Raw genomic sequence first — 23,633 nt, 5'->3', positions numbered from 1 at the left:
GGAGGTGGTTGAATAGTATTCAATTGATTTTGAAAGGTGCAATACTGAATATGAACATAACGAGAGGTTATTGAGTAGGAAAAATGCCAGAGACCCCAAATGTTTTATCAAATGTCTCACATGGGTGTGAGACTCACATGGGACTCACATGGTGTGGGTCTTACACCCATGTGAGACATTTAGTAAAACATTTGGAGCCTCTAGCATACTTTGTTGAGTAGTCTAGGAGTATTGCTCCACACCACTAGAGACTTGACACTTGTCAGGTTGCCACCTATTAACCTAACAAAAAGTATTGGATTTCATAATTTCGACCAATCATATTGAGTTGGGGCACCATGTGGTAATGCCTCAAGACCACTACATAATTTTTCAAACGAATGGGTTGTTTTTTAAAAAAATTATTGGTTGGTCTAGGTACATCATGTAATTATTCCTCTCACAATTCATCATATTCTCTTATGTTTTCCAATCACCCAATATAAATTTGTGAGTTCCACCGTCTCCACCAATCACAATACCGTTGGGCACCATGCGACGGTATCCGAAAACCTACCAATAACTTCTCTATTTTTGGTATGCATAAAATAAGTAACTTATTGGCTTATTAACTTATTTAGGTCACATCACCTTCTATTTTTTATGTCTTTTCGTAATAAATAAAAAAATTCAAAAATAAGTCACATCACCTTCTATTTTTTATGTCTTTTCGTAATAAATAAAAAAATTCAAAAATAAGTCATACTCAAAACAAATCAATGTATTATTGTAGTAAACAAGTGTCTTGTATATTTGAATGTTATTAATAAAAAAATTGTGTTATTTTAATGTAAAAATTCAATATATTTTTTAAACTTAGTTATGTGATAATTTGTTAGAGTATTTAAAGTAATTTTTTTTCTATATCTGTAATCATTAATCAATCACCTTACATACATATAATTGAATTTAGAATATATACTTGTTTCACTACAAGAATTTTCACTTTTGGTAACTAAATTTTTAGTCGCCAAAAATCAATTTTTAGTCGCCAATGGGCTTTACCGACTAAATTTTTTGGTCGCAAAATTAGTAGCCAAAGAGTAGTCGGGAAAGCTAATTGGCGACTAAACTTATTTCACTTGCCAAATGTATTTATTTGCCAACTAAATATTTAGTCGCCAAAAGGTTGGAAAATTAATTAAACAATACGTTTTCGCCGACTAATTTTTTTGTCGCCAAAAGCCTCAATTATTGTTAAGGACCAAAGATTTAGTCACGGAAAAAGTTTTTAGCTACTAAATTTATTAGTCACCTAAAGTAAATACTAATGTTTTGGCTACTAAAATTTTAGTCGCCTAACGTCAAACTTTTTTGGCTACTAAAATTTTAGTCGCCAAATAGTATTTGTTTTGGCTACTAAAAATTTAGTCGCCTAAACTCCCACATTTTTGGCTACTACAATTTTAGTTGGCAAAAGTGTTTTTATTCATCAGCTTTTGTTTTTAGCTACAAAATATTTTAGTTGCCAAATGTTTGATTTTCTTTTGGCTACAAAACTTTTAGTAGCCAAATGTTTGATTTTCTTTTGAATGTTGGAATCTATTTTTTATTTTTATTTTTTTTTTGCTAGAAAACGTTTAGTCGGAAAAAACATGCTATTATGTTTTATTACAAATATTATAATGTGTCCATAACCTGTCTGTATTCCATGCAACCTGTAATACGTATATAAATAAAATGATACATAAACTATCAATCATTCCACAATCTGCATCCGTATACAAAAAATAAATAACTTTAACTGTCCAAGTACATACAAACCAACTATTGTCCAAACTAAAATAATAATTCCATACAAAATATAGAATCATACAAAAAACAAAGCCCTCCATATACAAAAATTACATTTACTACCATGTAAAATGACCATTTGGCATGGTACAAATTAACATCGTAATCTGTACCACGACCAAAGGTGATGTATGTACCAAGACAAAAGTACATCTATGTACCATGACGAACAATCATATATATGTACGGCGACAAAAGGTGATCTATGTACCATGCCAGTAATTATCTGTTGGCTGCCAAAATTTTTCTGTATCAGTAATAGTTAACTGCACAAAAGCTGGGGATGACAAAATTATTATATTACTTCTATACAAAAGTACAATTTCTTCTCCACACACCAAAATATTTCTCTGAAAGTCCACGCAACAAAGTCATCTACAAAACACAAAAAAAAAAAAACATTAGAATTGGACCCAAAAATGCCCAATTTCATGAATCAATTTGGCAACAAGTGACAAATAACATATCAAAGAAGCAACCTCCCATGATGAATCAATTATCAGTCTTTCTACAATCTTTCTAAAGTCTTTTGTTATAAGAAAAATTGTTAAATGTAGAACAATCATTTCTAAATCTTTCATTACTAACATAAAGCTAATGTAACAATCTTCTATTTGTATGCAACATGCATCCAAATTCTGTGGCTAAACCAATATCACAACCCAATGTGAATAGAAAGTATTCTTTTTACCAACTTCCTCATTATTTGTTTGCAAAAGGCACTTGAATCATTAGATTGGATATAAAACCATCCCTACTTAGTAATGTCTGTCAGTTCCATTTCATTCAGGATATTAGAACATGTGGGAAAAATAATAACAAAAATAAAGTTCAATCATAAAAGGAAATATGTAGAAATGTATGCAGAGACACCTATAAATGGTTCATCAAAGAAAGAATACTTGATATCTCATGAAGCACATGGCTTCAGAAACACCATTCACAGTTTGATACTTGTATGAAAGCTTAAATATAATATAACACACTTGTGTATGTTTAAGAAATTAATATAATATAACAAGGCGTAAACTGAGTTAATATTGGTTTCTGAATATTTTTCCCGTAATTTTCCATTACTATACATCTCCAATACATTCTGTCAATTGTCACAAGTCCTATTTGTCATCAGGAAGCTGCCCGTGAGAGTCACACAAAGGTTCGGCGGCTGTTTTGAAGTTTCGCCCCCAAAACGCCCTTTTTCGACTAAGTTTTGTGCATATTCGGGTCAAACTCCAAGCCTATGGGTCCGAATTACATTCCGTCAATTCTCACAAGCCCTATTTGTCATGGGAAAACTATCTATGTGAGCCATACGATAGTTCGGGGGCTGTTTTGAATTTTCGGCCCCAAAACGCCCTTTTTCGACTAAGTTTTGGGCGTATTCGGCTCTAACTCCCAACCTACAGGTCCGAATAACATTCCATCAGTTGTCACAAGTCATATTTGGCATGGGGAAGCTACTCGTGTCAACCACACGACAGTTCGGGGGCTGTTTTGAATTTTCATCCCTGAAACGCCCTTTTTCGACTAAGTTTTGGGCGTATTCGGCTCTAACTCCCAACCTACGGGCCCGAATAACATTCCGTCAGTTGTCACAAGTCATATTTGGCATGGAAAAGCTACCCGTGTCAGCCACACGGCGGTTCGAGGGCGGTTTTGAATTTTTGCCCCCGAAATGCCCTTTTTGACTAAGTTTTGGGGGTATTCGGCTCTAAATCTCAACCTATGAGTCCGAATAATATTCCGTCAGTTGTCACAAGTCATATTTGGCATGGGGAAGTTGTTTGTGTCAGCCACATTGTGGTTCAAGGGCTGTTTTGAATTTTCAGCCCCGAAACGCCCTTTTTCGACTAAGTTTTGGGCGTATTCGGCTCTAAATCCCAACCTACGGGTCCGAATAACATTCCGTCAGTTGTCACAAGTCATATTTGGCATGGGGAATTTGCCTGTGTCAGCCACACGACGGTTCGAGGGTTGTTTTGAATTTTTGCCCTCGAAATGCCCTTTTTCAACTAAGTTTTGTGCGTATTCGGGTCAAACTCCAAGCCTACGGGTCTGAATTACTTTCCGTCAGTTTTCACAAGTCCTATTTGTCATGAGAAAACTATCCGTGTGAGCTACACAGTGGTTCAGGGGCTGTTTTGAATTTTTGTCCCCGAAACGCCCTTTTTCGACTAAGTTTTGGGCGTATTCGGCTCTAAATCCCAACCTATGGGTTCGAATAACATTCCGTCAGTTGTCACAAGTCATATTTGGCATGGGGAAGCTATTTGTGTCGGCCACATGGCAGTTCAAGGGCTGTTTTGAATTTTCAGCCCTGAAACACCCTTTTTCGACTAAGTTTTGAGCGTATTCGACTCTAAATCCCAACCTACGGGTCCGAATAACATTCCGTCAGTTGTTACAAGTCATATTTGGCATGGGGAATCTTTTCGTGTTAGCCACATGGCGGTTCGGGGGCTGTTTTGAATATTTGCCCCCGAAACGTCCTTTTTCGACTAAGTTTAGGGCGTATTCGACTCTAACTCCCTACCTACATGTCCGAATTACATTCCGTCAATTCTCACAAGTCCTATTTGTCATGGGGAACCTGTCCGTGTGACTCACATAGTGGTTCGGGGTTGTTATGAATTTTTGCCCCCGAAACGCTCTTTTTCAACTAAGTTTATGGCATATTCGGCTCTAACTCCCTACATACGGGTCCGAATTACATTTCATCAATTCTCACAGGTCCTATTTGTCATGGGGAACCTGTCCATGTGACTCACACATTGGTTCGGGGGCTCTTATGAATTTTTGCCCTCGAAACGCTCTTTTTTGTCTAAGTTTAGGGCGTTTTCGGCTCAAACTCCGTACTTACAGGTCCGAATTACATTCCGTCAAGTCTCAAAAGTCCTATTTGTCATGGGGAAACTGTCTGTGTGAGTCACATGGTGGTTCAAGGGCTGTTTTGAATTTTTGCCCCCGAAACGCTCTTTTTTGACTAAGTTTAGGGTGTATTCAGCTCTAACTCCCTACTTACGAGTCCGAATTACATTCCGTCATTTCTCACAAGTCCTATTTGTCATGGGAAAACTGTCTGCATGAGTCACACGGTGGTTCGGGGGCTGTTTTGAATTTTTACCCCCGAAACGCTCTTTTTCAACTAAGTGTAGGGCGTTTTCGGCTCTAACTCCCTACTTACGGGTCCAAATTACATTCCGTTAGTTCTCACAAGTCCTATTTGTCATGGGAAAACTGTCCGTGTGAGTAACATGGCGGTTCAGGGGCTTTTTTGATATGAACAATTAATTTTTATCTGAGATCATAATTATATTTGTTTCTGTTTCTCTAAGTAATCACGCTAAAGACATATCCCACTAAGCTCTCCCTCACTGCTTGGATATGCCTATTAGGAACAGCTCAGGGGGCCATAGTGGCGCTTATAATGGAGAGGGGAAACGCTAGCATCTGGTCTATAAGCTGGGATACCAAACTCCTGATAGCTCTTTACAGTGTAAGGAGACTAAATGGGAAAACAAAATTTTCTTTCTTAATGTTAACCAAGGATAAGAAAATCAAATATATGCATCACATTAATGACTGTTTTTCACTAAATCCCAACTTCATCGTAGCCATATTCTCTAAATCAACCCGACTCCCTTCTAGAGGCCCCTAAGTCATAGCAGTCCCATCAAAGCTTCTGTTCACTTCAATATGAATTGATGTTTCTTCACAAAACTGCAACATGAATTAGACCTTTCTAGAAAAAAAAATTCTGAAACTACTATACACAAGGATGTAAAATAAAGGATTTGTTCTCATGACATGGGAGAACCAGCTTTTGCCAAATATGGTAATATTCTACAACTCTTTGTTTTAAAATGTATATATGCAGGGCATAGTTTGCTCGGGACTCACTTATTACATTCAAGGAGTGAAAATGGAGATGGAATTTCAAGATAAGCACACAACCAAACAGCACCAGCTAAGCAAACAACGGATCAAGATAACAATGGAGATGGAATTTCATGTCATGAGATCATCACCATCAATGCATCTAACAAAGGAACCATGACCATAGAGGTACAAAAGTATGACAAAAGAAACCAGACCACAGCCTAGCTTATCTGTTTTCTGAAGATTTAGTCCACTTTAAAAACTGGTTCAACCATGAAGCTTAATGGATTTGAAGAGTTTATAAAAAGTTATATTTATACGCTTCGGGCATCTTGGTAATTCAATTACTTAGCTCTAAGGTAATCTCCTCGTTAAGTTGCTAGTGGTGAGCTATTTGTCTACCACTACTGAGCTACTTGCAACTTAATGGGTAACTTACCTCTTAATTAACCATTAAGTAACCTACTGGTGTTTGATTCCATAAAATCCTATATAAAGAAGTGCAAATATACTTGTTCCAACAATACAAGACACCTCAACCCTTTGTTCTTTCTTTACTTTGTACAAAATGCTTTCTGAACCTCACAAAAGAAAGCAGTTTACACTTTGCTACATCTATCAATGAGTCATAATTGAAATCCAAATTTCTACATTTCAAAATCCCTCAGATAATGGCACAAGGAAACCTTCCAAAGCATTTGACTAACAGAATCCTAAATAGTCAACAGTGTAAAGCATGTCACACTTCCTCTTATCTGTTTTTCTCATTTCCAATTACAGTCATCAATCATTTTTCATTCCTTACCTTACCAAACATATACACAGATAAAGGTTTAAAACACAAAAACTCATATAGCAAAAGGCTTAAAACACAGTAAAAGTTCAATGGAATTTTAGAAACTTATAGATGGAATTTTAGAGACAAGGTAAAAAAATAGGTCAGAGATAAACTGTCAAAGAAAGAGACTTATAGATGGCATTGTTTACAATTCACAAAGAACCATCGAAAGTTAGAATTGTAAAGTCAAATTTCAAAACTCACGCAACAATTAATTCAAGCAACAACTCAATAAGGATTAAAAAGAAACACTTGGATCAGCACACAGGAAAATTATAAAGCCTGAGAAGCTTTATATATAAATGACCTAATATCTAAACTAAAGTAAGTGGAAACCAGTCCTCAAAACCTCTTTATGACATTTTTACATACACTTGGTGAGCATACTACTTCAAGATGATTTGATTCTTGAAAATACTCATAGCAGCAAATTTGATTCTTTTCAAGATGCAGAGAATATGAATGAAGCAGTTGAGACCACCCTAGGTCTAGCAAAGTGCAACACAGAGTGGTACTATGACACCATCAACAATTTAATGAAGAACTTCCATTTACAAAGATCAAACATACCATATTCAAAATCTTAAATTTCAATACATCTACCTAGTACCTGTTTATTCAATTGGCAGCTAACCATGACAGCTAAAATTCAATAAACTCGTCACTAATTGGTACTATAACGACCATAAATTCAATTTTGGTGTCCCAATTTCAACTCTACAAAAATAAGAACTGAGTGTTGCATCCAAAAAAAGATCAAAGCAGAAGAGGACTTACTAAAGAGAAGCTTGTCCAAGCTCTTATTAGCTATGTACTCATACACAAGCAACTTCTCCGCACCGTGCGCACAATACCCCAACAAATTGACAACATTGCGGTGCTACACGCAAGCCAACAACTTGGCCTCGTTCTTGAACTCATTTTACCCCTGATTCGAGCTCTGTGACAGCTTCTTCACCGCAATTTCTCTTCTATCATTCAACCTTCCCTACATCTCCAAAACCCTAACAATCACATACAAATCCACACACACACACACATATATATACATACATTGGTCTCGCCATTGATGGATGGACAGATATACGAATATAGAGAGATTTTAGAGAGAGAAAATAGGGCAAATCTAGGTGAATCGGTGGTCCGGTTGCCCGTAACCACGAAGAGGAGTGGCGGAGGCGCGGCTGGTGGAGTGGCGGTGAGAGAGGGAGGGGAGAGGAGCAATGGAGAGGAAGAGGCAGAGGGCGAGAAAGAGAGAGCGAGAGAGAGAAAGAAACGCCGAATAGAAAGAGAGACACACACACACACAGGTGCTGGTTTGTTGTTTGGAAACCAAGTAAATATGTATATTACACCATCGCCAATTAATTTATAAAACCCTCCAAAATTTGAAAAATCCCTCCAAATATTTTATTTTTTGGCGACTAAAATTTATTTTTGTCGCTAAAAGTAAGTTTTTGGTGATCAAATTTTTGGTCGCCAAAGATAAAAAGTATTTATTTATTCCTATTTGGCCACTAAATGATTTTAGTAGCCAAAAATCAATATACAACGATTCGCTGAAAGTAAGTTTTTGGCGACTAAAGAGAAAAAAATAAATTTTTTATTTTCCATTTGAGGACTAAATATTTGAGTAGCCAAAAATCAATATATGACGACTAAATTTTTTTTTTGTCGCTGAAAGTAAGTTTTTGGCGACTAAAGAGAAAAAATAATTTTTTTATTTTCCATTCGGTGACTAAATATTTTAGTAGCCAAAAGTCAATATACAGCGACTAATTTTTTTTTGTCCCCAATTCTTGCATTTTTAGCGACTAAATTTTTTTTAGTCGCAAATAATGAATATACCCAGACTAAAAAAAATTAGTAGCTAAATATTTTACTTTTGGCGACTTAAAAAAAATTTAGTTGCCAATTCCATAACTTTTGACGACTAAATTTTTTTTAATCGCCAATTTTGATCGCCAAAGGTGCGCTTTGTTGTAGTATTTATAAATTTTTCCTAATAAAAGTTGGTATATTCTTTTTAGGTGTCAAACCCAACGCCGTTTGGATTGGTTACTTTAACATACAAGTTAAAAATTGATTTCAAATTATCACATTATTTTATTTATCTTTCTATACAATTTTTCGTAACAAAATTAAAAAATTAATTCTAAAACCATATCAACATGCCCCCGTAACCATCACAACTATCAAACATTCAGGACACTTACACGCAAGTCTTAATAGGCAGACTTATTGTTTAAAAATTTTTATGATAATTAATGACATTTTCATCACACACTATTAAAAATAGTCAGTAATTGTTAATTTTCAATGACAGTTTGAAATTTGTTTTAAAAAATATCACTAATTATAAGTTTTAACAACAGTTTAAAATATTTGTCACAATTTTTTTTACCAATTTTCAACTTTCAGTGACAGTTTAAAAAATTCGTCACAGAAATTGTCACTAATTGTAAGTTTTAATGACAATTTATAAAAATTATGACAAAAAAATAGGTAAATTACACATTGCACTCCTACACTTTGCACCAAATCTCACTATGGTATCTACACACGAAATCGTGATAGTCCCCTACACTTTTGGTCAAATCTCACTTTGATCCTTACATATGAAATCGTGACAATTAACTCCCTGCACTTATGAAATCGTGACAATCAACTCCCTGCACTTATGAAATCATAACAATCAACTCTCTGCACTTCTAGTCAAGTGTCAATGTCTTCCTTTTGTTACTCTATCATATAAGTCTTTAATAGAAGTCAATAATGTCACAAACATAGGACTATAAAATGATGGCAAAAGAGAAAAATCACTCAAATTTTCAGTCTATACGCATTTCGTCCTAAAATTTACATCAAATTGTAATTGTATTCCACTAAAACAAAACATAAATTGTGAATGATTAAGGAAATAAATTAGGGTTTTCCAAAAATTGGAATAATGAAATTTTGTTTTCCACAGTAACAAATTCTTCAATTTCTTTGCTACCTTTTTTTATTTATTTTTATTTTTATTATTTAATATCAAAAGTTCGACTTTCTTACCTTTTTGTTCTAATTTTCAGCATATGAACACAGACACATACACACACATATTGTATTATATATCTCTCACATACTTATCATGTAGGACAAAATATATATTGTTTGGAAATGAGAATGATTTTCCTCTCTTATCCTCATTTCATAGTCACATGTTTGTTACATGACTAGATTCTATTAAAAACTTAAATAATGGAGTAATAGAAGGGACAAATTGACACTTGGCCAGAAGTGCAAAGGTTAACTATCACGATTTTATGTGGAGAGATCAAAGTGGGATTCAATTAAAAAATATTTTTAGCGACAAATTTAGTAGGACTTGATAGCAATTAAGTTTAACTATTAGGATATATTAGTTGATTAACCAAACATTAAGACATTCAAGGAAACAATGGAATATAAATAAAATATATATATATATATATATATATATATATTTTTTTTTTTAACATTTCGTACTAAACAATAAGGGGTATATACCAAAAAAAAATATTAAATATTATACACAACATCTATATGGGCGTGGAACCCAAATCACACGGGATTCCCACTCATGTAATATTGTATAGAATACTTCGTTAATAAGTCAGCATAGGTGATCAAATATAGGTTTTTTTTCCAAAAACTCTGAACTTGATTTTACATTTCAATATGAGGATTCACTGGTTGAATTGCTTGAATTTATTTTTCTTTTTCAAAATGTTTCAGTCAAAACTTTCTATTAATGTTAGGTTGTTAAGCTTGAATTTCTTATTTTTCTCGCACACATATAGCTCAATTAGATGATACTCCCATTTTGTTATATTCAATTTCCCCTCTTGTCCCCATTGCAGGGTCATATATACTGTTTGTTTTTCCTCTTAATGATGAGTTTCATATTCTTTATTTTTGGTTACTAATTAACTAAACTTTTCTGCTATCTATTTCGCATGAGTTCCTCAAATTCCAGAAGTTGAAGACACTAAAAAATTGTTGGTTTAGCTGACTCTGATTTGAATCCATGCAACCAACAAAGAAGTAGAGCAGTTGAAACTTGGAGAAACCCACATCAGCCCCCACCAATTGAATAACTCATACCAAACCAAAAATAAAAAAATGGGAAAATTAAGAAGGAAAAAAACAGAGAAGACTAAGCAAATAATTTTATTGAATGCACTATAAAACCTTTTGAAAAAAAGTGATACCATATAGAAACATTAATTTTTATTTCCTGACAAGAAGAAGAAAAAAAATATATATATATAGAATCACACATGAAGAAATCTTACACACAAACACAACTGTTAAGATGAAAATGTTAATCCAACTAAAAACCATCATCAATCTCGTCCACAAAAGTCCTAAGATTCTTGTGAGAGGATCCACCTTCCTTCACAGCTTCCTTTGCCAAATACTTCCATTTTTTAGAATTCTTCTTTATTTCTTCCCCAATCTCTTCATCTGCCATAACCAATTCAATGCACCTCTTGATCTCATCACCTTCAACTATTCCTTCATCATTCTTCGTTGCCCTTACCCCGGTCTTGAATTCATCTTCTAAAAGCTTCGCATTTGTTGGTTGGTCTGTAAATTGCGGTAAACACACAACCGGAATGCCCAAAACCAAACTCTCTAATGTAGAATTCCACCCACAATGAGTCACGAAACATCCCATGGAAGGGTGTGAAAGAACCTCCACTTGAGAACACCATGGCACTCTTAAACCTTGTTTTTCCAAATTTTCTTTGCAACTTAGTTTGTCTTCTTGTTTCTCACCATCTGGCAAAACTCTTAACACCCACTAGAATGGCCAATTGCTTTCCAGCAACCCACGTGCAATCTCTTCCATTTCTTGCTGTTAGAAATGGACGCTCATGTGGCATGACCCTTTTCAGCCTTTTGAACCTTATCCAAATGGGTTTTTGAATTCAAATTCAAACCTATTTGGATAACCACTCAAGATATGTATCTATCATATCCTGATATGGATAGATGATATAGATATCAGATATTATCTCATATAACTAATATGAATAAATGAGATAAATAGATTATATATCTGATATATGCGATATGGGTGATTAAGAGAAAAATAACGTATGTTTAAGTTTTTCCCATATACTGACTCTCTCCCAAAAACAACGATCAAAGCCATTTGCACTGTGGTTTGTGTGGGTGATATTCACTATTGTAATATCACCCCATTGCTGGGTTGATTGACCAGATTCAGGAAGCACGTGATTTACCCACGAGATCCTTCAATTCAGACTCGGTTTAAAAGGTATGACCATAATTTTTATTCTGCTGCGTTATACTTTGTTTACATTGGTATCAGAGCATTAATGGATATTTTCGTGTTTCCTTTAATCATGTGTATATTTTTATATGTATATGTATACATTATATACATGAATGTTTGTAAAGGAGAAAAAAAATCTACTTTTATTAGATTAAGAGCATAAATATATTTTTTTTATGTTCATTAATGTCTTTTTTAATACCATAAATGGTTTTATTTTGAAAAAGGAGTCCGGCAGTACAAAAATCGGACCAGAAAACACCCTGGCTGCGTGGTCTGCACGCGCCACCTGACGCCGTGAGCCGCTCCCTTGCGCTCCCACGCCCTGCCGACGCGCCTGTACGCGCCATCACGCGCGCGTCAGCAGCATTGTCCACGCGCGCGCCGTTCGCGCCACGCACGCGCTCCGCGCGCTGAGCCGCGCGCTGAGCCACACCGTTTTCCTCCGACGGCTTGGCTGGCTTGGCTGCTGATGCATAAGGCACTGTTTGTTTTGTTTTTAATTCTGTATCGCGTTAAATGATCATAATTAATTCATTACATATTTATTTTATGTGTGGTTTGTATTGTTAGACTCAGAATTAATTTTTCTACATTTTGTAAAATTTTGAAAATTTTACGAAAATAAAAAATATTTTTTCTGTGTTAATAATTCATGTTTTATGCTTTAAAATGCTTTTGGTATTGCATAAATAATTTTCTAGGGTTGAAATTTTTATTGTAGACTTCTAAAAGGTTTTACTATTTACTGGTAATATTGTCTCAGTTTATCAGTTTCTGGATTTTTTATTTCTAATTTTATGTGTATTTATTAGTTATCTAAAATTCCAGAATAAAATTCTAGAATATTTTAGAAAAATTCCAGAAAATTTCAGAATGATGTACATTTTAATTATGGCATAATCTGAATATTGTTTCTGTTTATCAGTTTCTGGATTTTTTTTATTTCTAATTTTATGTGTGTTTATTAGTTATTTAAAATTCTAAAAAATTTCAGAAAATTTCAAAATGATGTACACTTTAATTATGGCATAATCTGAATATTGAATACAGCATATTTTTTGGGTTTGTAATATGTTGCAATTAAAGAAGCATGATTAGTTATTTATTTATTTATTTGAATTCCATTATTAAATAAATATACCATGAGTTGTTTGTAAATTTGCATTGAGATGCTATTGTATGGAATTTATCATGCTTTGTATATGCCATAAGTAGTGGGAGATTGTTTGATTGTTTTTTGCGCATGGAATTAAATTAAATTTTGATAATTATCACTAGAGGCGCAAGAGATGATTACGAGCATAGCAAATTTTCGATCTTGAGACATGTGTAAAATTATCATTATTTAATTTAGATTCTTTTTTGCTGTAAAATATTTTGTTTTGTGTTGCTATCATTAATATCCCCTACGCATTTGTTTACTCTGTATGTAGAAATGGCTGCTAAGACAGTGGTGGCAGACTTAACTAAGGGAGAGAAATTGGATGGCAACAATTATGATATATGGCGCCGTAAGATCCAATACCTCCTCAATGAGCAAAAAGTGTTGACCACACATGAACAAGTGATGGTTGAGCCAGAGCAGGGCAATACAGCTCAACATCATCGTGATCTTGAAGCCTTTCAGACTTGGCGTAACAAAGATCGGTGTGCGCGCTTTACTATGTTGAGCAGTATGCATAACGACTTGATTAGTGAGTTTGAGCATTGCCCGACTGCATTTGAGATGTGGGAAGCTCTCAAGAAAAAGTTTTGTATTACCTCTTTGGCAAAGCTACGTAGACTGACTATGAAGTTTGACTCATATCAGAAAAGGGCGCATCACTCGATGAAGCAGCATTTGAGAGTCATGTCAGCCATGATACGTGAGCTTGCGGCTGCTGGGTACAATTTGACTCAAGAGCAGCAAGTACAGGCTGTGATACGCTCTCTGCCAAATTCTTGGGAGTAGATGAAGTAGAACATGATGCATAATGAGAGTGTGAAAACATTCGAAGACATATCGCATCATTTGGAGCTAGAAGCTGGAGCGCCTTGAGGCAGCTAAGTCTGATGGTTCTGCTATGGTGGTTGAGTCAAGCTCACGTAGGACTTCTCAGTTCAAACGTGGAAAAGCAAAAGGTGCCCCTAAGAAGCAAGCAGCAGCTGCGCTTAAGCCCAATGGCGCTAGAAATTTCAAGCGTAGGGGCAAGAGAGGTGGTAAGAAGGCAAAGGCTAAATTGACATGCTTTAACAGTAACAAAGAATGACACTTTGCTCGGGATTGAGAAGAAGGTACTCCCTTACTTAATTTCTCGCATTCAATGCTTTGTGTCTAGTCAAGCATTAATTGCTCATTCTCCTCATTTTTTGGGTTGTAGACTCCGGAGCAACAGACCACATCGCGAGGGACAGAGTAGGGTTCGTTGATTATCGCCGAGTACCTGCTAGGAGCAAAAAAGTTTACATGGGGAACGACTCCAGTGTGGAGGTGCTTGGCATTGGCACATTCAAGCTGGAAATGCGAAGAGGGCGCACCTTGTATCATCATGATGTTCTTTATGCTCCGAATATTCGGCGAAACTTAGTTTCATTTATTAGCATGATGAGCCTTAGTTTTAGCTTTTGTTTTGAGAATAATGGTGTTAGCATTTATTTGGGAACAATTTTTTATGGTTTTGGTTATCTTTCAGATGGTTTTTTAGTTTTGGATGTGGATGATTCTAGTCTTAATAAAAATGCCAATGGCTCTGTTTCTAATATTGCATCTTTTTGTGATAATGATTCTATGAGATGACATGCTAGATTAGGCCACATAGGGCAAGGCAGGATGACTAGATTGGCTAGAGAAGGTCTTTTAGGCCCACTCACTAGAGTCACTTTGCCTACTTGTGAGCACTGTCTTGCTAGAATGGCAACAAGGAAACCATTTGGGAAAGCCACAAGGGCATCTATCCCATTGCAACTTATTCATTCTGATATATTTGGACCAATGAATGTGAGGGAAAGGCATAGAGCCCCTTATTTCATCACATTTATAGATGATTGCACGCGTTTTGGTCATGTCTATTTGATTTCTCACAAGTCAGAAGCATTAGATTGCTTTAGTCGGTATGTTAATGAGGTTGAGAATCAATTAGACAAGAGCATTAAGGCTCTAAGGACTGACCGAGGACGTGAGTATCTATCTGAGCAATTTAAAGTGCTCTGTGAGGAAAAAGGAGTTATCAAGCAATTGACAATTCCTAGGACTCCATAACAAAATGGTGTAGCGGAGAGAAGGAATCGCACATTGCTTGACATGGTTTGATCAATGATGGCGCAAGCTAATCTTCCAATTTCTTATTGGGGAGATGCTTTGTTGACTACTGCCTACGTCCTTAACCGTGTGCCCTCTAAATTAGTTCCTTCCACCCCATATGAGATGTGGACAGGCAAAAAGCCTGATTTGGGCAATTTGCAACCTTGGGGTTCGGCAGCTTACATACACAACGCTTCTCATAAGTTTGGGAAGTTGGGCCCTAGAGGAAAGAAGTGTATCTTCATTCACTATAGTGAGCATTCTAAGGGTTATGTGTTTGTTGGGGAGCATCCGGATGGAAGTGTGACTGAAATTGAGTCACGAGATGTGGATTTCCTAGAGGAGGATTTCCTTAGCAGAGGTGAGGTAACTAGAGAAGTAGAACTCTATGAGATAGAGGATCTACTTGAAGGCGCACCTAGTAGCCTAGTAGAGAATGAGGAAATAATTCCTCAAGCTCCTAGGGACAGTGGGAGTGATCTACCTGCCCATGGATTAGATCCAATGGATGAGGATTCTCAGGATTCTCAACTACGTAGAAGCAAACGTGGAGTTATACCCCGTCGTCGTTTTGAAATTGAAGGAGAAGCATTCATGATTGCTCCGAGTGATGAGATGGAGCCTAAGAATCTCAAAGAGGCTCTCTCATCCCCTGCTAGTAAAGAACGGAGTACTGCAATGGATGAAGAAATAGAGTCTATGAAAAAAAATCATGTCTGGGACTTGGTTGATTTGCCGCCAGGGCGCAAGACTATTGGGAATAAATGGGTTCTCAAAATCAAGCGCAAGGCGGATGGTTCCATAGAAAGGTATAAGGCTTGCCTAGTGGCGAAAGGTTACACCCAACGAGAGGGTGTGGACTATGAGGAAACTTTTTCACCAGTTATAAGGTTTGCCTCTATTCGCCTAATCCTGGCTATAGTAGCTCAGTTAGACTTAGAGCTATATCAGATGGACGTTAAAACTGCATTTCTCAATGGAGAATTGGATGAAGAGATCTATATGGATCAACCAGAAGGCATTGTGGCAGTAGGTCAGGAGCGCAAAGTTTGCAAGCTTCAACAATCTATTTATGGCTTAAAGCAATCATCCAGACAGTGGAATCTGAGATTTCATCGAGCCATTGTTTCTAATGGGTTTACGATGATTGATGAAGATCATTGTGTGTACGTTAAGCGGTCCAAGGACATTTTTCTGATATTGTCATTATATGTAGATGATATATTATTGGCTGGAAATGACAAGGAGATGATTGTTGCCACTAAAATGTGGTTGTTCTCTACATTTGAGATGAAGGACATGGGTGAGGCGAGCTATGTGCTCGGTGTTAAGATCCTTAGGGATCGCTCTCGGAGACTTCTTGGTTTGTCTCAAGAGACTTATATTAAGACTATTCTAGAGCGGTTCTAGATTCAGAGCTGCAAACCCATTGATACTCCTGTTGCAAAAGGCGAGAGCCTAAGCCTTGATATGGGTCCTAAGACTCAAGAAGAAAATGAAAAGATGGCCCGTGTTCCCTATGCAAATGCTGTTGCAAGCTTGATATATGCTATGATGTGTACACGTCCTGACATTTGTTATGCAGTTGGATTGGTGAGTCGTTACCAATCCAACCCAGGACCAGCTCATTGGAAAGCAGTTAAGAGGATATTACGATATCTTAGAGGGATTGCAGATTACACACTTTGCTACCAGAGTTCAGATCTACATCTAGTTGGCTATTGTGATGCTGATTGGGGAGGAGACCTAGATGAGCGTAAGTCTACTTCAGGATATGCTTTCATGCTTAGCGATGGTGCTATTTCTTGGAGCAGTAAGAAGCAATCCTGTATCGCCTTATCGACTATGGAGGTTGAGTTTGTGGCTTGTTCATCTGCCGTTCAGGAAGCCGTGTGGTTGAGGAGATTCCTTCAGCATTTGGATGTTGTCACACACACTTCAGACCCTGTGACTATCCATTGTGACAGCATGGCTGCACTCGCTTACGCTAAGGATCCTAAATACCACGGCAGAACCAAACACATTGATGTGAGGTTCAACTTTATCAGAGACATTTTGGCACAGAAAGAAGTGATCCTGGAGCACATCCCTACGAGTCGCATGGTTGCGGACCCTTTGACTAAGCCCATTGCTAGAGATGTTTATCTTACCCATGTTAGGGCTTTAGGACTACGTAGGTGGTGATATTTTTATGTGTATTCAGTTGAACTCATTTTTTTTGGGGATATTTATGCCATTAGTATTCATATTTGTTTCTATTACACATTTATGTTTACTACTTTTACCAATGGTTTGTGAATTAGCATACACAAAATAATTAAATTGATGTTAGCAGGCAAGATTGGCTCACTCACACGAGCAATCGCCCTTAGCGCTAGGTAGCGAGTAAGGATGAGACTAGAAGCTAAAATTATCCACTAGCTATGTCGCCTTGGTTGGAGCCAAGATGAGGCCTTGTTAGAGACCGACCATGGACATGAGAGTACCCACTTTTTCCATGATATGCCTGTTATGGATAGCTAGATGCGAGATCTCATTTGATGCCTGAGAGGCGAGCAAATAGAGAATTCGAGTTAGACGCTAGGAAGCGACTTGTGCGCTTAAGGGCGACTAGACTAAGATCTGTATAGTGTGTGAGTTTAACATCACTCTTTGGAAGAGTTACTCCACTATAACGTGCATTCATACTGTATGTGCTTATCAACCCGTTAGCGAGGTGAAAGAATGGATCCCTGTTTCTTCACCGTGTGAGTCCTAAAAGTCATTTTTCCCTAAATGAGTTCACTTTGTGCCTTTTGTGACCTTTGACTATGTCATAAGATGAGGAGTTGATGTTCAGCTACTTTGGTATGTTGCCTGCGGTCATGTATGATTCGACTTTAAGGGACATTACTGGGAAAGCGGTCAATTTCAAATTGAATGATATGAGGGTGAAGGGAAGATCATCTAGTTCTACATCTCTGCTCTATATTCACTGTCGACAACTCACATCGCTCTTTATAGGATGCTGATTGGGTGTGAATATAATGCGGGACCTAGGAGAGTCAAACATGCTCTTTGAGGGATTAGAGATGTTTTTTGGACTGATGTAGCTAGATGGATCTAGGTACATGAGACACTATTTCTGTTCTTTTTGGGTTGATGTCTCTATGCTGACTCATATTGAGTTTCTAGTATAGAGCTCCCACTTGCAGGTGTTCTCAACGGTCGCACAGTGCATTGGCTAGTATGAGATTGTTTATTTTGGGGGAGATTGAAATAGAGATGTGGCAGTGTCATGCCAACTCATGTGCATGTGGGAGATGTTAGAAATGGGCGCCCATGTGGCATGACCCTTTTCAGCCTTTTGAACCTTATCCAAATGGGTTTTTGAATTCAAATTCAAACCTATTTGGATAACCACTTAGGATATATATCTATCATATCCTGATATGGATAGATGATATAGATATCAGATATTATCTCATACAACTAATATGGATAAATGAGATAAATAGATTATATATCTGATATATGAGATATGGGTAATTAATAGAAAAATAACGTATGTTTGAGTTTTTCCCATATACTAACTCTCTCCCAAAAACAACGATCAAAGCCATTTGCACTGTGGTTTGTGTGGTGATATTCACTATTGTAATATCACCCCATTGCTGGGTTGATTGACCAGATTCAGGAAGCACGTGATTTACCCACGTGATCCTTCAATTTAGACTCTGTTTGAAAGGTATGACCATAATTTTTATTCCGCTGCATTATACTTTGCTTACACTTGCAATTGCAAATTAAAGAAGCTTCCAAACGAAATGTACACGACTGATGATTGGGCTTCGAATCCAACTACTTGACATAATCCCTTGATTTTCCCAAAATTATTATCAGACGGATCTTTTCTATCTAAAAATGCTGATGGGACTAGCAGACCTATTGCAGTCAAGTTGTGCTTTCCAGTAGCCCTTAATGCCTTGGATTCCAATGCATCAAATGTGTTTACTAGTATTTTCAGGTTAACTTCTGCATCGAGTGCATCTAGCTGCTCTTTAAATCCCGATAATCCAAAACTAAATGTATTAGAAGGAAGCATGAAAGTGGGAACATCGCGACTAGTGAGCTTTCCCAACCCGGTAATTCAATGGCACACGAAGGGTCATTGCAAATTTTCTTAACCAAATCACCAGAGCCATTAAGATAGTGGAAATACAGAGTAAAAATAGTGGCTGGTTGAATCCAAAGAGGCGCGAAGGGAAGGTTGAATTCACGTGCCACTTCAGTAGCCCATGGAAGAAGCATTGCATAGACCACACCTGTAACAGGGCAGCCTTCGTCAGACCTGGCCTTTATGAGTTTTGAGAGGGCTTTGGAGCCACGAAGCTTGTTCTGGGACCTGAAGTGTTCAATATTATCACTCAGTTTGAGTCCATCATCGTAGCCATCGGAGAAGGAAACGAAGGTTAGGCCATCTGGGGTTGAAGAAGAGGCTTTTGCCATGCGATTTTGGGCAGAGACACTTGAGAGTATGGTGACCTTGACACCCATTCTTTTGAGGTTCTTGGCGAATTGGATTATTGGATTTATGGCTCCTTGAAATGGAACAGAAATGAGGACTATGTGAGTATGCACCATGTTGGGTAATCAATGGAATGAGAAAATGAGTCTATTTCGATTGATGAAACTTGTGTGTATTGAGTTTTGTTGAGTGAGGCAAATCATATATATGGATTAGATTGAGACTGTGTATGATGTTTGGGATTACGTTTGTTAAGTTTTTTTTAATTGTATTAGAAAATTCAGAGTGCAATTTGGTAGAGTTGTCTGATAAATGTTGATATTGCTCTGACTATGCTAAAAAACATCGGCGACTCCACGTTGTTTAAACTTTTAAATTTTGATATGTCAAATTTTATTAAGGCTTTGTTGTAAATTGTCATTTGCCATTTTTGACGTTCTTGCTCTCCACTTGCTATGTGATGTAGCATACATGGCCATACAATTCTTAGATCAAATGCATATGCAATGAAAAGGCAAAAAATAAGTTGGATTCGGAATCGCGTGAAATTTGGTGGGTCAATGGAAAACGTGATTTTATGTACGATTCATATCATGGACCCCAGTGGATTTTGGGCAAATTCCATGATTTGGGTGGTCAATGTCACGAATTTGTCATTTTTGGAAAGATTTGAAACTTCAATTACTTATAGTACAAACCTCATAATCCCATTCTGAAAAATCTACCCTAGTCATGGAAGCATATATTAGTAGTTTATTTTATTGCAATATTTTATATTTTTGATAATTTTCATTATATTTTCTTATTTCCGTATTGCATTATGGTTTTTGCCAATTCTGATTATTTCCTAGTCAAGTTAGGTCTGTCTTTGCTTGTAAATAATGGATGTAAACCATAGGGATCTTCAATTTTTGATAATTAATATATTTCAAGTTTTATACTCTTTTGTTCTAATTTCGGATATTCTTTGTGAATCAATCATTATTAAGCATTTATTCTCGGTATTCTTTATGAATCGAGTTTAGAGAAGAATCTTACTTTCAATATTCTGGTTGAATCAACGAATTTTAAGATTGTCACTACTTTGCATTTTGCGCTGCATCATTATGCCAAATTTATTATTCTATTATTTTTTATATTAATAATTTCTAAACTCTTTTATTTTACTAGTTCTCGTTTGGAAATAAGCTATTTTAATAATATTTTGATTTTTTAGCTAAAAATATGAGGTAAAAAAATTAGTATATTTAGAATAATTTTTTTGACTTTTTATAAATAAATAAAAATTGTAAAAAATTGAGGGGAAAAAATCTTTAACTTTTTTTTTGGTATAATTTATTGTCATTTTAATTTTTTTTAATGATTTTTTAAATTTTAGGCTCAAAGGTTGTGCCAAATTGGCATTTGCCAAACTTCACTGTTTCAAAAAAAAAAAAAAAAAAAAAAGACATTCACAAAAGGCTCTTTTAGAAAGTAGGTTAGTAGCCAGATGCAAACTTTTAACCAATTTTGGGTGATATCATTACTTATATTTTTTATATAATTTTAAAAAAAATTAAAAAATTAACTTTTAATCATTTTTTTAAAATAACGCAAAGTTTGAAGCCAAATCCATGTCATCATTTGAAGCATGGGGCGGAGCACAAATTTGGAGCCAATTATTACCGCTGGTGTCCCCTAAGAATTGCCACACCGGGTTAAAAAACTGTTAGATGTTTAGAAATAATTATTTTAATGAATCTCAGAATTATTTGAAAAATTATAAAAAAAGAATAACTATTCAAAAGACTATTTTATCTTTTTAAGTTGTTTACTAAATAATGGAAATGCCAACATTTTCAAATGTTGTTTTATTTTTTGTGTATGATTTGTAACATATTTCAAGGTCTACAAAATATTTTTGTTAATCAGTAAAAAAAAAAAAAATTTTATTGATGACCCCAAGTGCAATACATAATGCTGAATCAAACACTAATAAAATTTGTAAATGTTGATATTTTAAAGTTTTGTAAAAAAAAAAAAAAAAAGTTGTGGACAAATTTGTTCTGTAAATAAAAAATGAACATCAATAAAAAAAAAATGAGAGAGAGGTATTAAATAGTTGGGTTTAAATTGGTCTTTTTACTAGTTAATCCAAATGATAAATTTGTTAGAAATGGTTGGGAAAAATTCTGGAAAACAGAATTTTTTCCTAACTTTGGTCAATTATTTAGGTAGGACCTGTACATTAAAGTTGGCAGGTCTAAGTGGTAACGCGTTCTATGCCGCGTTGTAATTCACGTGGTATATTTGGTTGCTCAAAACTATTATCGAGTGAATAAGAAATTAAAGCCAAAGTGTGCTCCATGGAAATGGAGTTTTGGTAGAAAATCCTTAAAGGTTTGAATAAGGCTTGTCCCACATTAATTTAGTGGAAAGTTTTGAATGAGTTTATAAGGCTTGGGATTGGAACTTGGGGTGTGTCTCAAAGGGTACCCAAGTTTTGTAGAGAGAGAGGTTATGAGCAAAATGGGCTAGACCCATTGGACTCAAAAAACACCACATACCGTCCGTTCAGTCAGTCGGGCTGGCCTGGGCTTGTGCATAGTGTAAGGTTGGGTTGGGCTTGTCTGGCCCAATTTCTATCTTTTTGGGCCAAAAACATTTGAATTTTATTTTTCTAAAATTAAAATCAAAATTTTCCAATTTGGTTTTTGGAAATTAAAATTCAAAATTGGGTCCGTTCTTAACAGAATACTCCACAAGAAAACCAACAGCACTTCTTATGAATTGTGGAAAGGTCAACCACCTTCTTACAAATACTTAAAAGTACGGGGGTATTTGGCAAATGTTGAAGTTCTTGTTCCTAAAAAGACTAAGATTTGACCAAAAACAGTAGATTGTGTATTTATTGGTTATGCTCAGAATAGTAGTGCATATTGGTTTCTGACTTGTAAATTAGAAATGCCTAATATAAATGTGAACACTATTATAGAGTCAAGGAATGCTGTGTTTTTTGAACATATCTTTCCTTACAATAAATGATAGGAATTAATTTCACAGGAAATAACTTATGATTGTACACAAAGTCAAAAGACTAATGATAATCAAATACAAGAAACTAGTAATGGTTTCAACCAACAGGTTTTAACTGATGATGAACCAAGACGAAGTAAGAGAGTGAGAACATCAAAATCCTTTGGTCCAGATTTTCTGACATACTTGTTAGAAAATGAACCTCAAAGCTTTAAGGAAGTAATGACAAGTCCTGAAGCACCTTTGTGGAAAGAAGCTGTTAATAATGAAATTGAATCCATTATGAAAAATCATACTTGGAAATTGCTAGATCTTCCACCTAGTTCTAAACCTCTTAGATATAAGTGGATATTCAAGAGAAAAATAAAAGCAGATGGTTCAATAGAGAAGTATAAAGTAAGGCTTGTAGTAAAAGGTTATAGACAAAAGGAAGGTCTGGACTATTTTGACACCTATTTCCCTATGACAAGAATAATATCCATTCGCATGCTTAGTGCTATAGCAACGTTGTTTAATTTAGAAATACATCAAATGGATGTTAAGACAGCTTTCTTAAACGGTGATCTAAATGAAGAGATCTATATGGAGCAACCCGATGGGTTTGTAGTGTCGGGGCAAGAAAAGAAAATTTGTCGGCTTGTAAAGTCTCTTTATGGATTAAAACAAGTACCTAAGCAATGGCATGAAAAATTTGATCATGCAATGCTTACCAATGGGTTTAAGATAAACGAACGTGACAAATGCGTCTATGTTAAAAACACTGACCAAGGATATGTCATAGTTTGTCTTTATGTGGATGACATGCTTATCATTGGAAGCAGTCAAAACATGATCAAATCAACTAAGCAAATGCGTAACAAAAGATTTTATATGAAAGATATGGGGGTCGTAGATGTTATATTAGGAATGAAAATTACTAAAATATCTGACGGATATGCGTTATCTCAAT

The 23,633-nt window shown here is 35.8% G+C and overlaps 1 long non-coding RNA gene and 1 pseudogene across 1 annotated transcript; both read right to left on the bottom strand.

The window, feature by feature from the left end:
- Nucleotides 1-1,809: 1,809 nt before the first annotated feature.
- On the bottom strand, nucleotides 1,810-7,853 carry LOC114312058 (uncharacterized). The gene is made up of 2 exons (XR_014333367.1): nucleotides 7,328-7,853; nucleotides 1,810-2,208 (listed from the first exon to the last, which is right to left on the bottom strand). It is a non-coding gene; the product is annotated as an uncharacterized LOC114312058 (long non-coding RNA).
- A 2,964-nt stretch (nucleotides 7,854-10,817) lies between these two features.
- LOC145792434 (crocetin glucosyltransferase, chloroplastic-like) lies at nucleotides 10,818-19,803 on the bottom strand (annotated as a pseudogene).
- Nucleotides 19,804-23,633: the final 3,830 nt, after the last annotated feature.

This window comes from Camellia sinensis, chromosome 6 (assembly GCF_055761805.1).
Source record: "Camellia sinensis isolate YWXY chromosome 6, ASM5576180v1, whole genome shotgun sequence".
Classification (NCBI taxonomy): domain Eukaryota; kingdom Viridiplantae; phylum Streptophyta; class Magnoliopsida; order Ericales; family Theaceae; genus Camellia; species Camellia sinensis.
The sequence above is the reverse complement of the archived record's forward strand: the minus strand, read 5'-3'. Positions and strand labels throughout refer to the sequence as shown.